Below are 24,380 nucleotides of genomic sequence, written 5' to 3'. Positions count from 1 at the left end.
GGAATGATTTAGAGTAGTGTTCCCTATATCATCTCACTATCGATTCAACTAATCGATTGATATAGATATGAACCTTCTACTCAAGGACGCTATTATACTTATTCTATTTGGTACTAATATAAATAAGTATAATAACCAAACAAATGCCTTTATTAATATACAAGAATATGATATACATGAGTCCATACAATCATCAAATGATTGGCTCTAGGGCTCTAACTAACAGGAAGCTCAACAAAAGGCATGCCAAATGGGTCAAATTTCTTGAACAATTTCCTTATGTGACTAAGCATAAGCAAGGAAAGGTAAAAGTTGTAGCAGATGCACTTTCAAGAAGGTATAACTTGTTAGCTACACTTGAAACTAAATTGCTTGGCTTTGAACATATTAAGGAATTGTATGTACATGATAATGAGTTTTCCCAATTATATGCTGCATGTGAAAAGAAATTACAAAATGGGTTTGTTAGGCATGACAACTACTTGTTTAAGAATAACACTTTGTGTGCCTAGAGGATCGATGCGTAAATTGCTAGTTAGGGAAGCACATGAGGGGGGTTTAATGGGACACTTTGGGGTTCAAAAGACCTTAGAAATGCTGCTTGAACATATTCATTGGCCACACATGAAACACGATGTGCAGAAATTTTGTGCACGGTGCATTGTGTGTAGAAAAGCAAAATCTAAGACATTACCTCATGGACTTTACACGCCTTTGCCTATTCCTAATTTTCCTTGGACTGACTTATCTATGGATTTTGTTTTAGGGCTACCACGTACTCAAAAAGGTAAGGACTCCATTTTTGTGGTAGTTGATAGATTCTCCAAGATGACACACTTCATACCACAAAGTGGATGATGCAACTCATGTGGCAGATTTGTTTTTCAAAGAGGTGGTAAGACTTCATGGCATGTCTAGGAGCATTATTTCAGATCGTGATACCAAATTTTTAAGCCATTTTTGGAGGACCTTATGGAACAAGCTGGGAACAAAGCTTCTTTTCTCCACCACATGTCACCCACAAATTGACGGCCAGACTGAGGTGGTAAATATGACACATTCTACTCTTCTTAGAGCAATTATTAAGAAGAACATTAAGTCTTGGGAAAAATGTTTACCTCATGTTGAATTTGCTTATAATAGGGCGGTCCATTCTACTACTCAATTTTCTCCTTTTGAGATTGTTTATGGGTTCAATCCAGTAACACCTCTTGATTTGCTTCCTCTACCTAACACTTCTTCTTTAGTTCACAAGGATGGAAAAACAAAGGCAGAATATGTGAAGAAGCTTCATGAGCAAGTTAAAGCTCAAATTGAGAAGAAAATGACAATATGCAAATCGAGCCAATAAAGGGAGAAAAAGAGTTGTCCTTGAACCCAGTGATTGGGTGTGGGTTCATATGAGGAAGGAACGATTTCCTACCCAAAGGAAATCAAAGCTTCAACCAAGAGGAGATGGACCATTCCAAGTGTTGGAAAGAATTAATGACAATGCTTACAAAATTGATTTGCCCGGTGAGTATGGTGTTAGTGCAACATTTAATGTGGCTGATTTGAGTCCTTTTGATGTAGGAGATGAAGACCTAAATTCGAGGACGAAATCACCTAAAGAAGGAGGGAATGATGTGAGCCAAGAAGAGGCATTGAAAGGAATTGGGGGACCCATGACAAGGTCCAAGACTAAGAGAATGAAGCAAGCTTTGGAAGGCTTAATAATGAGGCTCAAGGAAAAGGAGGATCAATGCACAATGGAGGCAACAACTAAGTGGATCACATTCCTTCAATTTGAAAGTGAAATTGGACCAACATGAGGACCATTTTCGTGTGCATGCATGGGGGGGTTTTTCTAAAGTGACTTTTGATGTCCTTTGTGGGGTTTTAATGCTTTTTTGAGAGTTCCTAAGCTAGTATAACAAATACCATGCATGCATGGTTGCATTAAGCTAGTATTAGAGATTAGTGGTTGCATTAGTGGATAATAAAACCCATGCATGCAAGCATGATATTTATTGCATAATTAGTACATAGTGGATCTTAAGGGATGTTAAATAGGAGAACTCTTGTATGAAAAATCATGTAAGTTTGAATGAAAATTTGAGTTTCTCTTTTGTGAGAGCTTCCTTCTTGTTCTTAGGCAAAGAACTAATTTCGATCTTATCAAGGCAACTTGTGGCGATCAAAACTCCATGACTTATCACTCACCTTTTCATCTTGCTTGAGTGTGGGGTCAATACCCTTCCCCAAGCTGAATTTCAAGGTGATCCATTTACAAGGTTTCTTTATCATTATTTGCACTATCTGTCAACTCCCTGTCACTTCCTCTCTCTCATTTTCCTATGCTTGTTCATGACCAACTTAAACTCTGATTGTCTAAATAACTTTCTTACCGAAGTTGACTAGTACTTAATCAACATTCTCTGTTGATCAATATTTTTATTACTTAACAACATTTTCATGAACTACAGAGAAGCAATCAAGTTTTTGGTACCATTTCCAAGGATTGTTTCTGATTAAATTTAGTTAATTAGCATTTCAGTTACTTTAGACATTTTTTTTCTTATTTTTCATTATGTATTTTTATTTTCTTATCATTAATTCTGTATTTTTTTTTTTCTAATAATTTTTTTAGACATAATGAGAACTAACATTCAAGTAGGCCTTTAAGAAAAATTTTCACACCCTTTTCTACCAGAAAAATGTCTCTCATTGTAGATCCTCATATTGAAGCAGCAAGTTTCCAACTAGACCCAACATTAATTTCCATGATAAAGGTCATAAATTTAGAGAAATTTTTTTAGAAAACCCATATTTGTACCTTGAGGTATTTTTTGAATATTGCAACATGGTGAATTGCAAAGGAGTATTAGCGAATACCATCCGATTGATGGCATTTCCGTTCAGCATCAAAGATAAAGTAAGAACTTAGTTTTATTCTTTCTATCCTTAAAGCATAATAAGTTGGGAATAATTGAGCAGCAATTTCTAAATCACTTTTTCCCTCCAAGCAGAACGATATATATGAGGAACAAAATCATAAATTTTGCTCAGAAAGATAGAGAATTATTATTTGAAGTGTGGGACAGATTTAAGAGTTTGCTAAGATAATGTCCCCGCCATGGTGTAGAAAAATGGCTGACGGTATACATATTCTATATGGGGATTTCTTTCTCAGATAAGTCATTATTGGATTCATTTGTTGGAGGTTCTTTGATGAATAAAAGTTTGGACAAAGCATATACATAATTGATCAAGTGACATAGAATCTCCAAGAATGGTTAGACAAAAATTGGATGGAATTTTCCTCGATAATTCCTAAAGTGCAAGCTAAAAATGCAATGACAATTGTCACACAAAAGTTGTTATAACCATCCACGAATAGAGAGTAAACTTCATCCAATTACAGAATGAGGGATTGAAAAGAACAGAGAAGTCCAGTGCAGAATGTCATCAAGTTAAGAAGTGGCAAGAATCTTGAAGAACTTATGGAGAAAGATTTGTATAGAAATGAGGAGAAGAACAAAAAAGAACTGCAAAAACTCAATTCCAACACTCTAGGAAGTTTCTATAGGTCATGGGTACCTTTTGATGTGCGCAAATATTATAATCAGTTACGCATGTTTTAGCGCACATTCACGTACTTTATTCGTATATATTCGTTGCATAATTGCCTCTTTTGTCTTGTATTCATTATATATATTCTTTTGTTCGAATATCTGCTCTATGCTTGATTTTGTGCTTACAGGGATGACTTTCGGAGCAAAAACGACAATTAACAGTTGGAGGATCTTGCGGCCGGCTAGAAGGGGGGCTGGATAGACGGCACCCCCAAACCGTGCGGCCAAAACAGAAGAGAAGCAACTCGCGGCCGTGCACCCTTGCACGACCATGCCACCTCAGACCGAGACAAGGAACCACACGGTCGTGCCTCTTGCACGATCGTGCCTCAGAGAACAGACAGCAGAGACCACACGGCCGTGCGACCCTGCACGGCCGTGCAGCCACATTCGAGCCCAGGAAAGGCACGGTCGTGCCACCCTTACACGGTCGTGCCGCCGCGGCCGAACCCTAGGCTATATAAGGGTTTTAACCCTTTTTGCCCGGGAGAAGGTGAGCCGTCAGGAGGTGTGACGTTTTGGAGCCATTGTACGTTATCTCGGAGCCCCGTTCAACGATCTTCGACTGCCAAATCAACTCCAGAAGTAGAGAATCAGATTCGAAGGCCACTCATCGTTATCGGATAGGCATACTTTCTCTTCCTCATTTTATTTGAAGATTGTATGTTTATTTAGATCATGTCTTTGAGCGTCTCTCCGATACTTATGGAGTAGATCTTCTGTTCTAGGAGTAGGGAGTAGTTGAGGGATGGTTTGATGTAAAACTCGTCTGTCTATTTGTGTTGGATGATCTTACATGCCTTGTTTCAACTGCTTGTTGTTTGATTGCATAGAACTAGTCGACCTCGCATGTGAGTTGTCTCTAGAATGTACACCCGAGGGGCCCTAGTGACAAGGGTAACCTATTCACGGACATCTCGGGCACTCTCTTGAAAGGAGAGGCAAGTTCTTCTCAAGGGAACGAGAGACCAAGCAAATCTATTAACTGCTATTCTTCACTTACCAATTAGGATCATTTCCTCTAGATTTGTTGAGGTGCCCTAGTGATAGGGGTAAACCGTAACAGGCTTTCTTAGGGATCTTATTCCTCTTGGTGTTCAAGAGTAGCACATTAGTTTCCAGCAATTGCATGGTAAAGGACAACAAGAGTAGGGTAGACAGTGACGCGTCAATACCACCTCAACGAAACCGACCTCCTGGAATACTTCGCAACCAAGTGAACACTCCGACTTCCTAGCTCCTGAGTCTTTTCCCCCAACCTCTCTCTTTAGATTAATTCAAGCCATTGGTAACTTAACTAACCCTAAGTGAACAACTGCTAGTGCTTATAACCTGTTCCTGTGGGATCTATATTTTTATTACTGACGACGAATCCGTGCACTTGCGGAATCTTAATAAGTTTTTGGCGTCATTGCCGGGGACTGCGTCCATAACACTAGCTAAGTCATATTGGATTAGACTTGGTTTTGTTTTCTTTATTTTCTGCAATTTAATTCTTTTCTTTAACGTCCTTTATTTCGTATTGCCATATTCTATATCGTGTTCTGTTTGCATGTGAAGAGCTTACCTGGCTCCTGTCTGACCCACATGTCAGTACATTGCACGCTCCCAGTCGATTTGGGCGTGGCATGATGTTGAAAAGGCTGAAGGATTATGGAGCCCCAAGGTCGGTTAAAGAGCTGGGACCTATTGTGTTCCCAGAAATCCCAGCGAAGAATTTTATGCTCAGACCATCATTCATTTCAAAAGTTCAGGAAAATCAATTTGGGGGATCAGATTATGAGAATCCTTATTTGCATCTTTTGGACTTCTACAGCTATTGCAACACACTGAGAGTTGAAGGAGTCCCAGCTGAATCAATACAACTATTAGCCTTCCCATTCAGTCTCAGGAATAATGCGAAGGTTTGGTTTAGCACTCTACAGCCGAGAAGCATCAGGACATGGGAAGAATTAGAAAAAAAAATTTTGAACAGATACTTTCCTCTGAAAAGGATGGCTCATTTGAGAGACCAGATTTTGCACTTCAAGCAGCATGACGAGGAAGTATTGCATCAAGCTTGGGACAGATACTTGTCAATCTTATATCAATGCCCGTATCATGGGATCCAGAGCTGGTTGATTCTTCACATATTCTACGTAGGGCTCTCTTTCCCGAATAAGAGTCTTCTAGACACGGCAGCTGGGGGATCGCTTATGGAAAAAGGCTTGGACGAAGCTGGAGAAATAATCTAGATGGTGGTGTCAAATCTCAGCGAGTGGTCAGGGCAAGACGTGCTAAACTTATCATTACATCCGATCGTGCCCAAAGAAGAAGGCAAGCTGGGATGTGCAGGGAGTGAGGCCCATAAATGTACGGTGTAAAGACACAAAAAGGATTTTCCCTTGGTATGGAGAAGCCCTATTGAAATCACCAGGAGGCTTGATATCTACCCCATCACTTGTGGAGAAAGACTTGGACAGTGATGGTGATACTGAAAGAACGACTTGAGACACTGAGGAAGCTCCAGAAGGAGTCATGGTGAATGAAGAGGTGCGGTTACTGGAACAAGAACCAGCCCTGCCGGATATCGTACCGCCTCAAGTAGAATTGAAACCTTTGCCACCCAACCTTAAATATGCGTTCCTTGGTTCAGATTCTACATTTCCAGTAATAATTAACACGAATCTAGCTGAGGCAGAAACACAGAAACTGATCAAAGAACTGAGAGCACACCGGAGAGCGATCGGATACACCATTGATGACGTAAAAGGGATCAACCCTTCAATCTGCATGCACAGAATTCTACTCGTAGAAGGGTATAAAAGTTCTGTCGAGCATCAACGAAGGTTAAACCCGAATCTGAAAGAAGTGGTGAAGAAGGAAGTATTGAAGCTTCTGGATGCCAGAATCATTTATCCTATATCGGATAGTGAATGGGTGAGTCCGGTCCATGTGGGTTCCAAGAAAGGGGGGGGGATGACAGTAGCTAAAAATGAGAATAATGAATTGATTCCAACAAGAACAGTCACAGAATGACGAATGTGTAATTACAGGAAACTGAACAAAGAACTAGAAAAGACAACTTTCCCCTGCCGTTTATTGATGAAATGCTGGAGAGATTGGCAAAACATTCATACTTCTTCTATTTAGATGGGTACTCCAGTTTTTTTTTCAAATCTCAATTCATCCCCTAGATCAAGAAAAGACTACCTTTACGTGCCCTTTCGGAACTTATGCTTATCGACGAATGTCTTTTGGACTCTGCAATGCACCGGCTATATTCCAACGATGTATGATGGCAATATTCTCAGATTTCACCGAAAAGATCATGGAAGTGTTCATGGATGATTTCTCGGTCTACGGAAATGACTTTGACTCCTGCCTTCTGAATCTTTCCAAAGTTCTCCAGAGGTGCGAAGATGTAAACTTGTTGCTGAACTGGGAGAAATGTCACTTCATGGTAAAAGAGGTAATTGTATTAGGACATAAGATTTCAGAACAAGGAATCGAGGTTGATAAAGCTAAGATAGAGACAATTGAGAAACTACCTCCGCCTATGAACGTGAAAGGAGTTAAGAGTTTCCTTGGGCATGCTAGGTTTTACAGGCGTTTCATTAAAGATTTTTCAAAAATTTCTAAGCCATTGACTAACTTATTGGTCAAAGACACTGAATTTTACTTTGACACTGACTGTAATGAAGCATTTGAGGAGATCAAGAGAGCTCTCATCTCAGCTACCGTAATTCAGGCCCCAGATTGGGAGCTTCCATTCTAAATCATGTGTGACGCTAGTGACTTTACGGTGGGCACAGTGCTAGGTCAAAGAAAGGACAAAGTTCTTCATGCAATCCACTATGTAAGCAAGACATTGGATGCAACCCAGGTGAATTATTCCACCACTGAAAAGGAATTGTTAGCCATAATATTTGCAATTGACAAGTTCAGATCCTACCTAGTAGGTTCGAAGGTGATAGTATATTCGGATCATGCTGCCATAAGATATCTGCTCAACAAGAAAGACGCGAAACCCCATTTGATTAGGTGGATCTTGCTTCTTCAGGAGTTTAATCTGGAAATCAGAGACAAGAAAGGGGCTGAGAATGTTATAGCGGATCATCTATCCCGAGCGTGGCCAAATGGACAAAGAAATGTAGATTTTGACCCGCCAATAAACTACGTTTTCCCTGATGAGCATCTGCTGGCAATAAACTCTGAAAGTATTCCTTGGTATGCAGATTTTGTGAACTATCTTGCGAGTGGAGTACTTCCCCCGAATCTCACCTGGCAACAAAAGAAAAAGTTCTTCTCAGACGTCAAACAGTACGTATGGGGCGAACCACTGCTCTTTAGGAAATGCGGAGATACAATCTACCGCAAGTGTGTGCTCGAAGACGAGATCAAGGACATTTTATTTCATTGTCATTCATCCTCTAACAATGGACACTTAGGGATATCAAAAACAGCAGCTAAGATCCTGCATGCAGGTTTTTTTTGGCCAAGTCTGTTTAGAGACACGAAGAATTTTGTGCAGTCATGCGACCAATGTCAAAAGACCGGAAATATTACCCGAAGAAATGAAATGCCACTCAATTGCATCCTCGAAGTGGAATTGTTCGATGTATGGGGGATAGATTTCATGGGACCCTTTCCCTCCTCATATGGAAATAACTATATTTTAGTGGCAGTATACTATGTATCTAAATGGGTAGAAGCTATAGCTTCCCCTTCCAGTGATGCCAGAACGGTGATTAAATTGTTTAAGAAGGTGATTTTTCCACAATTTGGTGTGCCAAGGGCAGTTATTAGAGTTGGGGGTTCGCACTTCATCGAAAAACAGTTTGAGAACTTGTTAAAGAAATACGGAGTCAGCCACAAGGTCGCGACGCCCTACCATCCTCAGACAAACGGACAAGCTGAGATATCCAACCGGGAGATTAAAGCAATATTAGAAAAGACAGTATCTAGCTCCCGCAAGGACTGGTCGATAAAATTGGATGATTCTTTATGGGCATACCGCACTGCTTTCAAGACTCCAATTGGTATGCCCCCATTCCGACTGGTGTATGGAAAGCCTTGTCATCTCCCAGTGGAATTAGAACACAAAGCCTATTGGGCAATAAAATAGCTTAATATGGACTTGAAGTTAGCAGGGAACAGAAGGAAACTCCAGTTAAACGAGCTTGATGAGTTGAGAATGGACGCCTACGAACATGCCAAATCCTACAAAGAAAGAACCAAGAGGTGGTATGATCAACATATCATGCGAAGAGAATTCAAAGAAGGGGACTTAGTGTTACTATTTAACTCAAGATCGAAACTCTTCCCTGGAAAGTTAAAATAAAGGTGGACAGGACCGTTCCAAATCAAGAAGGTCTACCCGTTCGGAGCTGTAGACATTTGGAACGAGGAAAGAGGAGAACTTAAAGTGAATGGGCAGCTCTTAAAAAGTACCTTCACGATGTGCCGCTGGAAGATGATATGAGAGTATACTTCACGGATCCACGCCAACCTGAATAAGCTGACATAGGGGTCGAGCTAAAGACCTAAAACAAGCGCTTCTTGGGAGGCAACCCAAGGGTTCCCCTTGCATTTTATTTCCTTTCATTTCTTTACGTAGATTCAGTCAAGTAGCATTACTTATTTTGTGTTCATTTTCAGGGTGTGCATGTCCTCCACGAGCTGGCCGTGAACAGTTCATGGCGTGGAGGCGTCGGAGGAGCCGAAGCAATGGAGGACAAGTCGTTCCAGCCAAAAGGGGGTGGTTGTGCAGCCCTGCACGACCGTGTGGACCATGCAGTGCTGCAGAAGTCACTGCCGTGCATCCTTGCACGGCCGTGTGACTACCACAGAGAGGAGACGAGAAGTGGCCATGTCATTTGGCACGGCCGTGCAGAAGCATCCAGGGAGGAAGAGGGGATGGGCCGTGCCATTCGGCACTGCCGTGCGAGCTCGGCCGAGGGGAGAAGAGTAGGTCGGTGCCAAACGGCACGCCCGTGCATTGTGAGGAGGGGGGCCGTGCAAACCTACACGACCCGACCCACACCCCCTTATATTAGGGTTTAGGGGTGCGGAGGGCTGCACGCCCATGCCGCCTCCATCACCCCGTCCCCCATTTCGCTTCCCTTGATCCTTTTGCTCTCAAACTCCCCAAAGCTCAACCACTCTTCTCCCACATGCATCCTATCAGAAGTTTCCATCATCCGGTATGTCAAGTTCTCACCAAAAGAAAGGGAAAGAGGCACTAGTCATCTCAAGCAAGGGAAATGCACGCTACGAAGGTACGTCGAATAGCTTTGGCATTACTTTCTCTAATGATGATCAATTGCATCGTTATCACTTTTTAGCTAAACGACCTATTTTAAATAGAAGATTTATGGACCGAGAAACGTTAGAAATAATGGGATTCGAAAATGATGTTGATTGGTTACTTGATAGAATAGGTTGGACTAGTATAATGACCCTAAAGTACCCAACCTATCCTCGTATTGTCTTGGAAATTTTAAGCTCAATTTCTGTCGATAATGTGCAAGGAGGAGAAAAATTAAAATTTTGGTTATTTAACGATGACCATGAATGGAGTCTTGAAGATTTCAATATATGTTATAACTTGCCTAGGGATGGTACTTGCATTATCCTGCCTGCTTTTGAAAAATCAAATTTATGGGAAGAAATTGGTGGCGATTACAGCTTTAATCCACACGTCTCTAATGGTAATAGTATCATTAACCCATTTTTTTGATACGTCCATATGATGATGAAAAACACGATATTTGGGAGGGGCGATAAAGATGGAATCGTAAGACTTCTAGACTTGTATTGCTTATGGGGATGGTGGAAAATGTACCTATTAACTCATAATATTTTTTCTTGAAGCATCTGGTAAAGTTAGGAAAAATATCCTCCCCCACCCCCATTGTCTTGGGTGGATTGCTTACACATATTGCAGTAGTGTTAGGCTATGACCTGAGTAACCTTGAAGTGATTGAAGGCGACAATCGAATAGATTTAAATTTTTGTATTACGGCTCGTATGATTCGTCAGGAGGAAATTGGGTATAGTCTCGTTATTAAGGATAGTTTTCCCCTTAGACTGCCCGACCCGGCTTTAACTACGATCCGTATTAAGGAAATTTGGCGCTTGACCCTAGCAAAGCAACGGATTAGGCCACACATGTCTTCCCTGCATCAGAAATTGCCTTCGGTTAGTCGGAAAGATCCACGATTTGATTTCCACGAATTAGGTTTTATCATTGACTCTCTTTATCATGATTTAGAAAGAAAAAATGAATTGTTTACTAAACACTTTTATATGGAGGACGAACAGTTTAAGCAATTACAAGAGTGTTTCAAAAGCGAAAGAGAGTTATGCACGCAGATGCTATAATTTATGGAAACTCATAGAAGGAAGATGGTTTGGAACGAAGATTTTAGATGGTACATGAGGAATTTTCAAAGGAACATCGACGAGTTATTTGCATATCATAAGCGGGTAAGGGATATGAGATGGGTGGTTATGACTTACCCTGAGCTTCCAGATCTCCCTAAACTCCGACCTCATCGACCGTCTGGAGAGTGTTGTTGCACAACCTGAGTCTGGTTGAGTCTTTCTTTCATTTTTGCATGTTTTGTCTGCTTTGCCTTATTTATTTTATTTAGTTCAGTTTTATAGATTTGCATTTTATTTGTTGTTGTTCGTACCTTTTTGCATTTTATTATTTTTGGCATATTTGAGAAGCATCAAACCTGTTACTTTTGCCCGACTTGTCCGAGAGCAAAATTGCTAGTATTTTCTTAGTTCATGGTTATCTGATAGTGTTAGTATATTTGGTGCATCTCCTTTCTCTATCGTTAGTAGCATGAAATAAGCTAAGTACTGTACGGAGTCCGGTATAAGTTTTTGGCCTAACCTTAAGGACCTTACTTTTTCACTACACTTAAGTGCTTAACCTTGGAAAGTAGAAATATTTTTGAAATAGTTATGATTCATCCAAATTGTTTAGTACTTTTGTTCCCATGGTGATTCCTTAATTACATTTTGGTTACTGGACAACCTCGGATCATGGAAGCTCATTTGGAAAAATCTAAATCCCAACATATGCACCTGACATGTGTAATAATAATAATAATAATAATAAATAAATAAAAAATTTGATGATGAATAAGGGATAAAAAATAGTTGTCGTGGGTGGAAACTAGCAATTCACCCCTTTGAGACCGAGTTAGGTTACTGGGGAAATAAATGCTGTGTTTCTCTTGATTCCGAGTAGTATCCTTTGAAACCTTGTGTGATTTAAGGAAAACGAACCAAGTGTGTGGCAGATAAGTGCCTATCACCGGGAACATTAGGAACTCAATTGTATGACGACTTAACTAGGACAGAGAATTGAGACTTGAAGAGTTTGAGCCACTTACTGCACTGAGCACAAAGGACTTATGCTTAGGTCATACTTAGGGTACTCCACAGTCATGCTTATCAGTGAAACTAGTTGATAGAGTCAGGCGAATGCACTAGGGATTATGGAACACTGTAGGAACCCATGAACATAGTTTATAGCATTTTGCTTGAGGACAAGCAAAGGTTCAAGTCTGGGGGTGTGATGTGCGCAAATATTATAATCAGTTACGCATGTTTTAGTGCACATTCACGTACTTTATTCGTATATATTCGTTGCATGATTGCTTCTTTTGTCTTGTATTCATTATATATATTCTTTTGTTCGGATATCTGCTCTTTGCTTAGTTTTGTGCTTACAGGGACGACTTTTGGAGCAAAAACAGCGCACCGGAACAAGTCGAGGAGCACGGTCGTGCGGCCAGGGCAGAAGAGAAGCAGAACACGGCCGTGCACCCTTGCACGGCCGTGCGGCCAAAGCAGAAGAGAAGCAACTCGCGGCCTGTTGGGTTTTTCGGGCCGCGAAAATCGCTTTTCGCGTCGCGGAAACCCCGAATCACCCAAAGCCGTAGATCCGTGCAAGGAAAAATTTCGAAAACACAAATACGAGTTTTATACTACGATCTACAGTAGATCTACAAAGGAAAAAAAACATTTTACCTTCGATGCGTGCCCTTCATTTAGTCCCGCTCGTCCAAGGAAGCGTTGGATCTCGAGAGTGTCAATGTAGACACTCCTCTAGTGATATCCACACGAACAAGGAGTGGTCTTCTACCACTCAAAGATGGAGAAGAGAGCCCCAAGTGTGCTAGCACTTTTCTAGAGCTCTCGGATGGGAACAAAAAGGAGAAAAGAGAGAAATAGAAGAGAGAATCACATACACTCCTTTAGTACCCTCCTTTGTGACCTTCACTTTCCCTTGTGCTCTTGGAAACAACTCAACATCTTCTCCTCACCATGATAGCCACGAACCACAACAACTCAAGAGGAGAGGGGAACCCAAGGAAGAAGAAGGAATAATGACACCACATCAATTCACAAAACAAAAACCTCCACACCATCTAATGTGTGGCCGGCCACACCATAAAGCCCCTCATTAATGTGGCCGGCCACATTAAAACCAATTGGATGTGTAACCTCCAATGAGGTGGCATACCATTATGAGGTGGTGATGTGGCTAATGATGTGGCTAGGTTGGTCATGCCAAGTAGGATGAGTCAACCTTCATGATGATGTGGCAAGACATCAAGTCAAACTTGATGTTTCAACTTCCATTTGGTCAAGTCAAACTTGACCAATTCTCTTCCTTGTTGAGTTAAATCCAACCTTTGATTCAAGTCAATTTTAATTTAATGAATCTAATTCATTAATATAAATTGACCCAATGAATCAAATTTAAATTAGACTCATTCAACATTTGAATCTAATTGAGTCTAACTCAATAAGTCTAATTTTGAATCCAATCTTTGGTGCATCATATGAACCTAATCCAATTGGTTCATCATATGAACCTAATCTCCATCCACATGTTCTTTGTGTGTAACCCAATAGGTTCTTGTAACGTTGGCAATGTTTCTAAACTCTTTTAGAAACATAAGCAATGAGCGGCATCTAGCAATACATCATTGCTACCCAAGTTACAAGAAATGTTAAGATCCAACATCACCTTGTGACTACTAATTGTGACTCCTCACAATATGTGACATTGTCCTTCTATCCTAGACATCTAGATTGATCAATGTGAGGCATAGACCGTGCCATCCTCTAATCAATCTAAATCTTGAACTCCAAGTAGACTCACTCGATCAAATGAGCTCAACATCTAATGTTGACTCATTTGGGCATGGCCATGCGCTTAGTGGTCTCACTCTATCAAGAATAGCGATGTCGCTCCCGTCATATGGGAGGGATAGATCCCATCTACATCACTCACATCCCTCTGCATAATTCGTTACATACCCAGTAATCGCCTTTATAGTCCACCCAGTTACGGGTGACGTTTGACGAAACTAAAGTACATAACTCATGTAGGGATCCATGGTGACTTCAGGTCTAAGGACTAATAGTCATACTAATAGCCACATGAGAAAGTATATGACACTCATATAACGATCCATGATACTTTCTCATGGCGGGTCATTCAGTATACATTCCCTAATGCATACCCAAGGGTCAGCTTGATATCTCTATATCCATGACTTGTGAGATCAAGTTATCGAGCTGACCTACATGCTAGTCTTATTGTATTAACATTGTCCCTGAATGCTAATACTCGACTAGGAATGATTTAGAGTAGTGTTCCCTATATCATCTCACTATCGATTCAACTAATCGATTGATATAGGTATGAACCTTCTACTCAAGGACGCTATTATACTTAGTCTATTTGGCACTAATATAAATAAGTATAATAACCAAACAAATGCCTTTATTAATATACAAGAATATGATATACATGAGTCCATACAATCATCAAATGATTGGCTCTAGGGCTCTAACTAACACGGCCGTGCACCCTTGCACGACCGTGCCACCTCAAACCTAGACAAGGAACCACACGGCCGTGCCTCTTGCATGGTCGTGCCTCAGAGAATAGACAGCAGATACCACACGGCCGTGTGACCCTGCATGGTCGTGCAGCCACATCCGAGCCCAGGAAAGGCACGGCCATGCCACCCTTACATGGTCGTGCCGCCGCGGTCGAACCCTAGGCTATATAAGAGTTTTAACCCTATTTGCCCGGGAGGAGGTGAACCGTCAGGAGGTGTGACATTTTGGAGCCATTGCACGTTATCTCGGAGCCCCGTTCAACGATCTTCGACTGCCAAATCAACTCCAGAAGCAGAGAATCGGATTCGAAGGCCACTCGTCGTCATCGGATTGGCATACTTTCTCCTCCTCATTCTATTTAAAGATTGTATGTTTATTTACATCATGTCTTTGAGCGTCTTTCTGATACTTATGGAGTAGATCTTTTGTTCTAGGAGTAGGGAGTAGTTGAGGGATGGTTTGATGTAGAATTCGTCTGTCTATTTGTGTTGGATGATCTTACATGCCTTGTTTCAACCGCTTGTTGTTTGATTGCGTAGAACTAGTCGACCTCGCATATGAGTTGTCTTTAGAATGTACACCTGAGGGGCCCTAGTGACAAGGGTAACCCGTTCACGGACATCTAGGGCACTCTCTTGAAAGGAGAGGCAAGTTCTCCTCAAGGGAACGAGAGACCAAGCAAATCTCTTAACTGCTATTCTTCACTTACCAATTAGGATCATTTCCTCTAGATTTGTTGAGGCGCCCTAGTGATAGGGGTAAACCGTAATAGGCTTTCTTAGGGATCTTATTCCTCTTGGTGTTCAAGAGTAACACATTAGTTTCCAGCAATTGCATGGTAAAGGACAACGAGAGTAGGGTAGACAGTGACGCATCAATACAACCTCAACGAAACCGACCTCCTGGAATACTTCGCAACCAAGTGAACACTCTGACTTCCTAGCTCCTGAGTCTTTTCCCCAACCTCTCTCTTTAGATTAATTCAAGCCATTGGTAACTTATGTAACCCTAAGTGAACAACTGCTAGTGCTTATAACCAGTCCCTGTGGGATCGATATTTTTATTACTGATGATGAATCCGTGCACTTGCGGAATCGTAACACCTTTCCCTCAATGGTTGATCACACTAACACTAGATAAGCAGTTTGGACCTTCGCCACAAGCTCAAAGTGAATTTGGGGAAAAGAAAGACTAATTCTTCCCAAGACCTTCACTAAGGATTCCTTTTCTACAAAGGCTAGTGGGGCCAATAACAATAAATATTTTGGCAAATTCTATTATACTAATATAGTTGAGTGCATATTCCTTGATGTATATAAAGATGAAGACTCTTTAGAAGGTGATTATAATGATAATATAGTGGATAGTGAATATTTATATCTACCTATTGGGGTTACAGGATATTATAGTGACATAAAATTTTCAGATGATGACTGCGTTGAGGTTGATCAATTTAAAACTATAAGTGAAGTGATCAATACTCTTGTTGTTGATTCTCCTACAAATGATATTGATCCTGGTGTATTATTCAACACTGTATGTCATAATATTAATATTTTGGAAGGTAGTGTAGGGAGCTATATTGTGGAAGTAGTATCTCAAGCACTTGATATTATGAGAGTCGTAGGAATTAAACATGTTGTAGAACAATGTGTAGGGACTTGTGCAGAGATGGCAGAGCCCCAAGAATCACCACCTTTAGTTTCCCTACCACTTGAGCTAGAGCTAGAACCATCATTTGCTCATGAAGAAGTCAAATCCATATGTTTAGAACTTTCAGGTACCTTTCAGCAATGTAAGGTTAGTATTTCTTATTATCTTTTAGAAAACTTCATAGAGGTTGCTGTAATTAATTTTATTGGATGTGATTCAATTTTTGATACATGCTTCATTAAATTTAATATGGTTCTAGTTCTATCTTATATAATATTCTTGTGGGAGGTATACTTTTCCTATGGGTGTGCAAGTTTTCATGTGGTAAAAAATTGGAAGCTCAATTTGAACCGTCTTCGACCTTCGGAAATTTTTTTCAAGGAGATGAAGATGGAGAGAGCGGTGCTATACTATGTTGATCTCATAACAATAGCTCTCTTCATAATAAAATGGGCAATTGGAAGAAAATTCTTGAAGTATTCTACTCTAGCCAGAGCAAGATTTAGATGAACCCAAAATGGGGTCAAGCTAATGACCTAACACGCACTTCTTGAGAGGCAACCCAAGTTCTTTTTCTTGTTTTCCATCTAAGTTTTCCTTTACTTTTCTTTTTTCTTTAACCCAAACCCTTTACTTAGTTTTTCTTATCTAATCTTATTTTTGTAGGATTCAAAGATTAGGTGGAGTGTGATTCCTAAAAAGAGGAGTGACTTTAACAAAGGCATGACTTAGCACTTTATGCACATCATTTGGTAACCCTCTTTTTCAAAACCTCCTTCATATTACTTTTTTTTATTTTCATTGGGACAATGAAAGATTTAAGTCTAGGGGGATATACATATATTGGGCTATAGTTTTTTGTCATATTTCTTCTTACATAACAAAATTTTTCTAGTTACATTATAAATCACATCATAATTGTGTATTCCTTAATACAAAAATATTAGTATGCTTGTTCTAGATTTCGTGTGGCTATAGTGACTTATGATGCTAGTATATTTAGTGATATATATTTTCTATCAATGTTAGCATGAAGTGAGTAATATTCCACTATAAGAGTTTGAGTATTAGCCTTGTTTTAGGATGTCTTATCACTTTGTCTAGTCTTGATGGTAACTAACTCTAAAAATAGTCATGATTCATAAAACTATGCTAGTACATGTGTTTGTAAGGTGACTTCTCAATTACATTTTAGTTACTTGAGAATCTCAGATTATGACAACTCATTTGGAAAAATTAAAACTCTCGTAGTTGTTTTTGTTTTAGTGCTACATCATACAAGCACAGTTCTAAAAAAAATGGAATAAGAGATATAAAATAGTGGTTATGAGTGAAAACTAATAATTTACCCCTTTGAGACCAAATTAGATTACTGGGGAAATAAATGCTATATTTCTCTTGATTTTGAGTAATCTTTTGAGACCTTGTGTAGTATAAGAGGGATGAACCATACATGTGGTAAGTAAGTATCTATCGCTTCAAGCATAAGGAACATGGTTAGATAATGACTTGACTAAGCTTAGAGATTGACACTTGAAAATTTTAAGCCACTAATCACAATAAGCATGGAGAACTATTTCTTAGGCTATAATCAAATAATTTTTATATCTTGCCCACTAATAAAACCATTTGATAGGATTAGACTGATTCACTAGGGATTATGATGCACAGGAGGGGTGTGATGTAGATTTTTAGCAACAGGAGTTTAGATTGTAGATTTTTACTTGAGGATAAGTGAAGGTTTAAGTCGAGGAGTGTGATGTACATAGATTATATATATTTTTAAGCATAGATTGACGCACATTCACTTGTATTTCTTGATTATAATTTGCATTATAGCACCCTATTTTACCATTTTATCGGCATAAGTTACTCTTTTTGTTTGGAGGTCTGATCTTTGCTTATTTTCATTTATAGGACGTGATTTAGAGTAAAAATGAATAATGGAGCAACCAAGGAAGAAAAATCAACACGCAAGGCAGTGTATGTTGGGTTGCACCTCATCACTAGGACAGCGTACGGGGGGTTGTACATCATCCACCAGGGTAGTGTATAGGGGGTCGTGCCTCATCACCAAGGCAGTGTATGCAAGGCTGTGCCTCCTTTTCAGGGCTACACATGGGCATGTCGTGCCTTGAGGCACAACTGTGCCTCTTTTCCTAGTGACACACATGGCCCGACCGTGGCTAAGGCATGACCATGCCTCTCTACCTAGTGTGACACACAACCTGGTCATGCCCCCTTCACTCAGGAAAGCACACGACCCAACCATGCCATAAGGCACAATCGTGTCGCATTTCTAGAGTAACTGCATGCGATGTCAATGCCATGAGGCACGACTATGTGTGCGGTGGGAGGAAAGGGGGCTATGACCCTGCTTATAAAAGGGGCATTTTCTCCCTATTTGACCTATCTTGGGTTTGGGACTTCATACCTTTCCTTGTAGAAAGGTTTTCACCTTAGGGGGAAACCCTAAAGCTCTTCTTCTTCATGATCCGTTCACCTCTAGAACAAGGAATTATCTCAAAGATGTTGGCAATTGATGTGCATAGATTATATATGTTTCTAGACATTTTTTTAATACATATCTACTTGTATTTCATCTGTATAATCTATGTTTATTGTATCCTATTCCATTATTATATCATACATCTATTTTATTTATTTGGATATTTTCTCTTTGCATGTTTCGATTGACAGGATGCCATTTAAAGTGAAAATAGAGCAAAGACAAACATTGAAGCAACTTGAGAAGATCCAGCAACTTGTTCATGCCCCCTGGCATGACCGTGTGCCCTCTCCTAAAGTAAAGCTTGGGGCAGGCCATGCCAAGAGGCACAGTCGTGCCTCCCACCAACAGTCATCCGAGGGGTTGCCGTGTGAAATCACATGGTTGTGCCCCCCTTCCAGAGCTGAATTTGTCAGAGGATGACACGGTCTATGCCTCACATTGATCAATCTAGATGTCTAGGATAGAAGGACAATTGTCATATATTGTGGGGAGTCACAATTAGTAGTCACAAGGTGATGTTGGATCTCAACATTCTTATAACTTGGGTAGTAATGATGTGTTGCTAGATACCGCTCATTACTTATGCTTCTAAATTTGTTTAGGAGCATTGCCAACGTTATAAGAACATATAGGGTCACACACAAAGGACAATTAGATAGAGATTAGGTTCATATGATGAACCAAGAGGATTAGATTCATGTGATGAATCAAATTGGATTAAGAGTAATCCTAATTGGGCTAATTGGGTTCGAATCAATTTGATTCATGTGTTCAATGAGTCTAATTTATATTATGACTCATTGAATCAATTTAATTAAATGAATTAGATCCATTATATTAAATTGGCTTCAATCAAATGGTTGGATTTGATCAACCATGGGAGTTATAATGTCAAGTTTGACTTGACTTGAGAGAAAGAGGAAGAGTCAAGTTTGACTTGACTATTTGCCACCTCATTTGTGAGTTGGCATTAGGAGGACTAATGATGATGTGCCACATCATCATAGTTGGCACATGTGTGTGTCACCTCATGGAGGTTACAAATCTTCTCTTTAATGGCCACATTAAATGAGAATGGAGGTTACAACTCCATTGTGGCCGGCCACTTATTGTGAGGAAAAGAGTTGATTTTTTCATTCAAGGCTAATTCATTCCATCATCTTCTTCCTTGCTCTCCTTCTTGTTCTCCCTCTCCTCCTCTTGCCGTGACTGATCAAGGGTGCTAGCACACCTTTGTTTAGTTTTTCTCCACCCATTTGTTCGTGTGCATACTTCTAGAGGAGTGTCTACTATGACACTCTCGAGATCCGGTACCCTTTGGACGAGCGGGATTGCGAAGGGCAACACATCAAGGGTAAAAGGAACTTCTCCTAGTGTAGATCTAGGCTTTAGTAAACTCGTACTCGAATTTTATTTTATTTTACTTCGCACGGATCCGGTGGCATGGGAATCAGGGTTTCCGCAACGCGAAAAAGTGGTTTTTGCGGCCCGAAAATCCCAACAAGATAAACATATGCAAGATGTCTTTTGAAAACATGTATCATGAAATGAGTATGTGCAAGATGTCCTTTGAAAACATATATATCATATAAATACTTAAACATAATTTCATCATGAGGGTCCGTCTTTGTACCACATACATACATAAATGCGCGCATCCTAAGTAGATCCAAGGTAGCTAATCTTGAACCTACTAGGAACTAGGCCCGTTTCATTGACCATCGACCTAGGGGCAACTTAGGAGTCCATCCCTTTTTACTAGACCCGTTTCATAGACCATCGACCTAGGGGCGCTTAGGAGCCCACCCTTGGTACAAGCCTTACAAAAGTAAAATAGCATACATGTTTCTTGTCATATCATAGCATATCATATCTCTTGTCATAACATGAAGAGTGCTCTTAGTCCCAACTTAAGGGAAGCATCTCTTAGGCTATCATGAAGAGTGCTCTTAATCCCAACTTAAGGGAAGCATCTCTTAGTCTTTTCGTCATACATAAGCCTTGCATAAACATAACATGATGGCAATGAGTGCCCATAACATATAGCATATCATAGGAATCATATCATGTTGGATACTGTGCACATAACATGGAGCATATCATAGAAATCATAACATGATGACATAACGTGCATATAGCATATCATAGAAATCATACATGATGGCATAAAGTGCACATAACATAATAACATATCATAGAAATCGTAACATGATGGCATGAAAATACATATCAAATGACATGGTGACATAAATTCATATTCTATCATAGAAAGTCATTATCATGCATGGTTAGGGTTTTGATCTTCCTACAAAACCTAAATCACAACTTAGCCGAGACCTAGAGGTAGGATTCTAGGTTCTTAACCCAACATGAAGCATGAGAACTTAAACAAACCATATATCAAGAATCATACATCATGAGGAAACATAACAAACATAGTTAGGTTTTAAAACTTTTCCCTAGACCCTTCAATCAATCTTGGCCGAACCTTAAGGGTAAGGTTCTTAAATTTCTAAGCAACATGAAGCATAAAAATTTATACTAACATCACATAATGGTCTACATATCATGAGGACTAATAAACAAGCATAGTTGAGGTCTTAAATTGTCTCTAATCCTCTTATCTTTCCTTGGCCGAAACCCTAAGGGTATAGCATGAAATTTCTAAGCAACATGAAGCATGAAAAATTTATACTAACATCATATCATGGTCTACATATCATGAGGACAAATAAACAAGCATAGTTGAGGTCTTAAATTGCCTCTAATCCTCTTATCTTTCCTTGGCCGAAACCCTAAGAGGATGGCATGGAATTTATAAGCAACTAGAAGCATGAAAATTTATACTAACATCTTATAATGATCTACATATCATAAGGACAAATAAACAAGCATAGTTGAGGTCTTAAATTGCCTCTAATTCTCTTATCTTTCCTTAGCCGAAACCCTAAGAGGATGGCATGGAATTTCTAAGCAACTAGAAGCATGAACAATTTATACTAACATCATATAATGATCTACATATCATAAGGACAAATAAACAAGCATAGTTGAGGTCTTAAACTTCCTCTAAAGCTTTTATCCCTTCATGGCCGAAACATACAATAACCTAATCCTAGGTTTTGAACATTTTTAACACACGAAACACATGGAACTACTTGTACTGCAGGTGAGGGAGATACTTACATCCTTCCGCTTGGTTTACTAATGAAAATACCCTTGCTTGTGAAGCTTTTTCCTAGAGAGAATTCCTTGGCTTGAGTTCGGCAAAATGAAAAGGAGAGAGCTTAGGTTTCGGTGGAGGGAGAAAGGAGAAGGAAGGAAGAAGAAAAATAGATTTTTCCCTTCCTTTCTCTTATTTATGCTTAATGAAGGAGGAAAACAAATTCATCTTTTCATTAGGGAGGAAGAAGGCAACTCACACTTTTCCTTCTAAGTCTCCTTCTAAGTGAAAGAGCCTTCACTTTAACTATAATCTCCCTTATTTTCCTAACAGCACACCCCTGCTGGGGCTACTGGTTATCGCATACATGCTTCTAACAAGAGGTCCAAGGTTCAAACCTTGGTCATGCCTCTTTTTAATTCTATTTTCTCTTATTTTTGGGAAAATTCACATAAGGTTTATTCTAATCATGATAAAATTCATATGAAATTATTAGAGATCCTATGGGTGTTACAGTCCCCCATACCTCATAAAAGTTCGTCCTCGAACTTAAAATAACTCCGGGTACTTTTGTCTCATATCGTCTTCGCGTTCCCATGCGCCTTCTTCAAACCGTTGATTTTGCCACAACACCTTTACTAAGGGCACCTCTTTGTTTCTTAGTCTTTTGACATCTCGATCTAATATCTGAACCGGTCGGCTCTCGTAACTCAGGTCCTCTTGAACCTGTATTGTTTGTGGTTCGATCATTAGGTCTGTGCGAGGAATACATTTCTTGAGCATTGAAACATGGAACACGTTGTGAATCGCCGACATCTCCGGGGGCAGCTCTAGTTCGTAAGCTACCTTGTCGACTCTTCTCAGAATCTGATAGGGTCCCACATAGCGCGGGCTTAGTTTTCCCTTCTTTCCGAATCTCATCACTCCTTTCATAGGAGCTACCTTGAGAAATACCGAATCCCCGACACTAAATTCCAACGGCCTACGTCGCTTATCTGCATAATTCTTCTGCCGACTCTGAGCAGTTTCTATTCTTTGGTGGATGTTCTGTATAGTACGGGTGGTGTTGTCAATGAAATCTATTCGGAATCCCATCTCCTTCTTTTCACCACCTTCGTACTAGCATATAGGGGATCTACATTTCCTCCCGTACAACGCCTCGTAAGGCGCTATTCCAATAGTAGCTTGGTAACTATTGTTGTAGGCGAATTCTGCTAAACATAGATATCGGCACCAACTTCCCTTAAAGTCTAAGGCACAAGCTCGTAGCATATCTTCTAATACTTGGTTCACCCTTTCTGTTTGTCCGTCGGTCTGAGGGTGGAAGGCGGTACTGAACAATAACTTCGTACCAAGAGCCTTCTGAACACATTCCCAGAATTGTGAAACAAAGCGACCATCTCTATCAGAGATGATGGTCTTAGGAATCCCATGTAATCTAACAATTTCCCTGACATATAATTGAGTCAGTTGCTCAATTGAGTAGGTCATCTTGATTGCTAGGAAGTGGGCGGATTTTGTCAATCTGTCCACGATTACCCATATAGCATCGTAACCGTTCGTCGTTTTGGGTAGTCCTGAAATGAAATCCATAGAAATATCTTCCCATTTCCATTCTGGAATTTGGATTGGCTGCAGTACTCCTCCAGGTCTCTGATGTTCTGCTTTAACTCTCAAGCAGGTCAGGCAGGTACTGACATACTAAGCCACGTCTCTTTTCATACTGAACCACCAGAATTTCTTTTTCAAATCTTGGTACATCTTGGTGGATCCAGGATGCATTGCATAGGGTGTTGCATGGGCTTCTTCCAGTATCTTCTTTCGCAACTCTGGATCGTCGGGAATACATAGGCGATCCCTGAGGTACAATATTCCATTGTCAGCGATACGAAATCCATCATTCTTTCCTTCTAAGACCTCTTACTTGATCCTTTGGATGCTTGGGTCACGGTTTTGCCTCCCCAATATATCGTGGAACAGCTTTGGTGCTATTGTCAGGGTCGAGAGCTGTCTGGACATATTTTCGACCTCGTAACACCTGTTAATTTCCCTTGGCTTCCCAATAAATTCAAACGTCGGTTCTGCTTCGGGCTGAAAAATCACTTTTCTTTTTCGACACTCGATCGAAGCACCGTATTTGCTCCGGAAATCCATGCATAATATAAGGTCATAATCCTGCATGTTGAGTACTATCAGATCGCAGTAGAGTTCTCTGTCTGCGATTTTGATGGGTGCAGCTCGCAGCATATGTGTAGATGGCATTACTTCTCCCGAAGGCAGGGTCGTTAAGAACTTGCAATCTAAGGCTTGTGGTGATATGTCTATCTTTCTTGTGAAAGGTGTAGAGACGAACGAGTGCGTTGCCCCAGTATCAAATAACACAGTAGCAGGCTGATTGAAAATAAATATCTGACCTGTGACAACCGTAGAATCATTCGCCAAGTCTTCCTTGGTGAGGGAGAAAATCCTAGCATTCGTTGTGACTGGCGGGGCTTCCAATCTCCCTTGTCTTATC

General features: G+C 40.2%; 1 non-coding gene across 1 annotated transcript; it reads right to left on the bottom strand.

Moving 5' to 3' along the window:
• Positions 1 to 3,016: 3,016 nt before the first annotated feature.
• Positions 3,017 to 3,122, bottom strand: LOC122007543. The gene has a single exon (XR_006119022.1). It is a non-coding gene; the product is annotated as a small nucleolar RNA R71 (small nucleolar RNA).
• Positions 3,123 to 24,380: the final 21,258 nt, after the last annotated feature.

Source organism: Zingiber officinale, chromosome 7B (assembly GCF_018446385.1).
Source record: "Zingiber officinale cultivar Zhangliang chromosome 7B, Zo_v1.1, whole genome shotgun sequence".
Lineage (NCBI taxonomy): Eukaryota > Viridiplantae > Streptophyta > Magnoliopsida > Zingiberales > Zingiberaceae > Zingiber > Zingiber officinale.
This window is presented reverse-complemented; position numbering and strand designations above follow the sequence as displayed.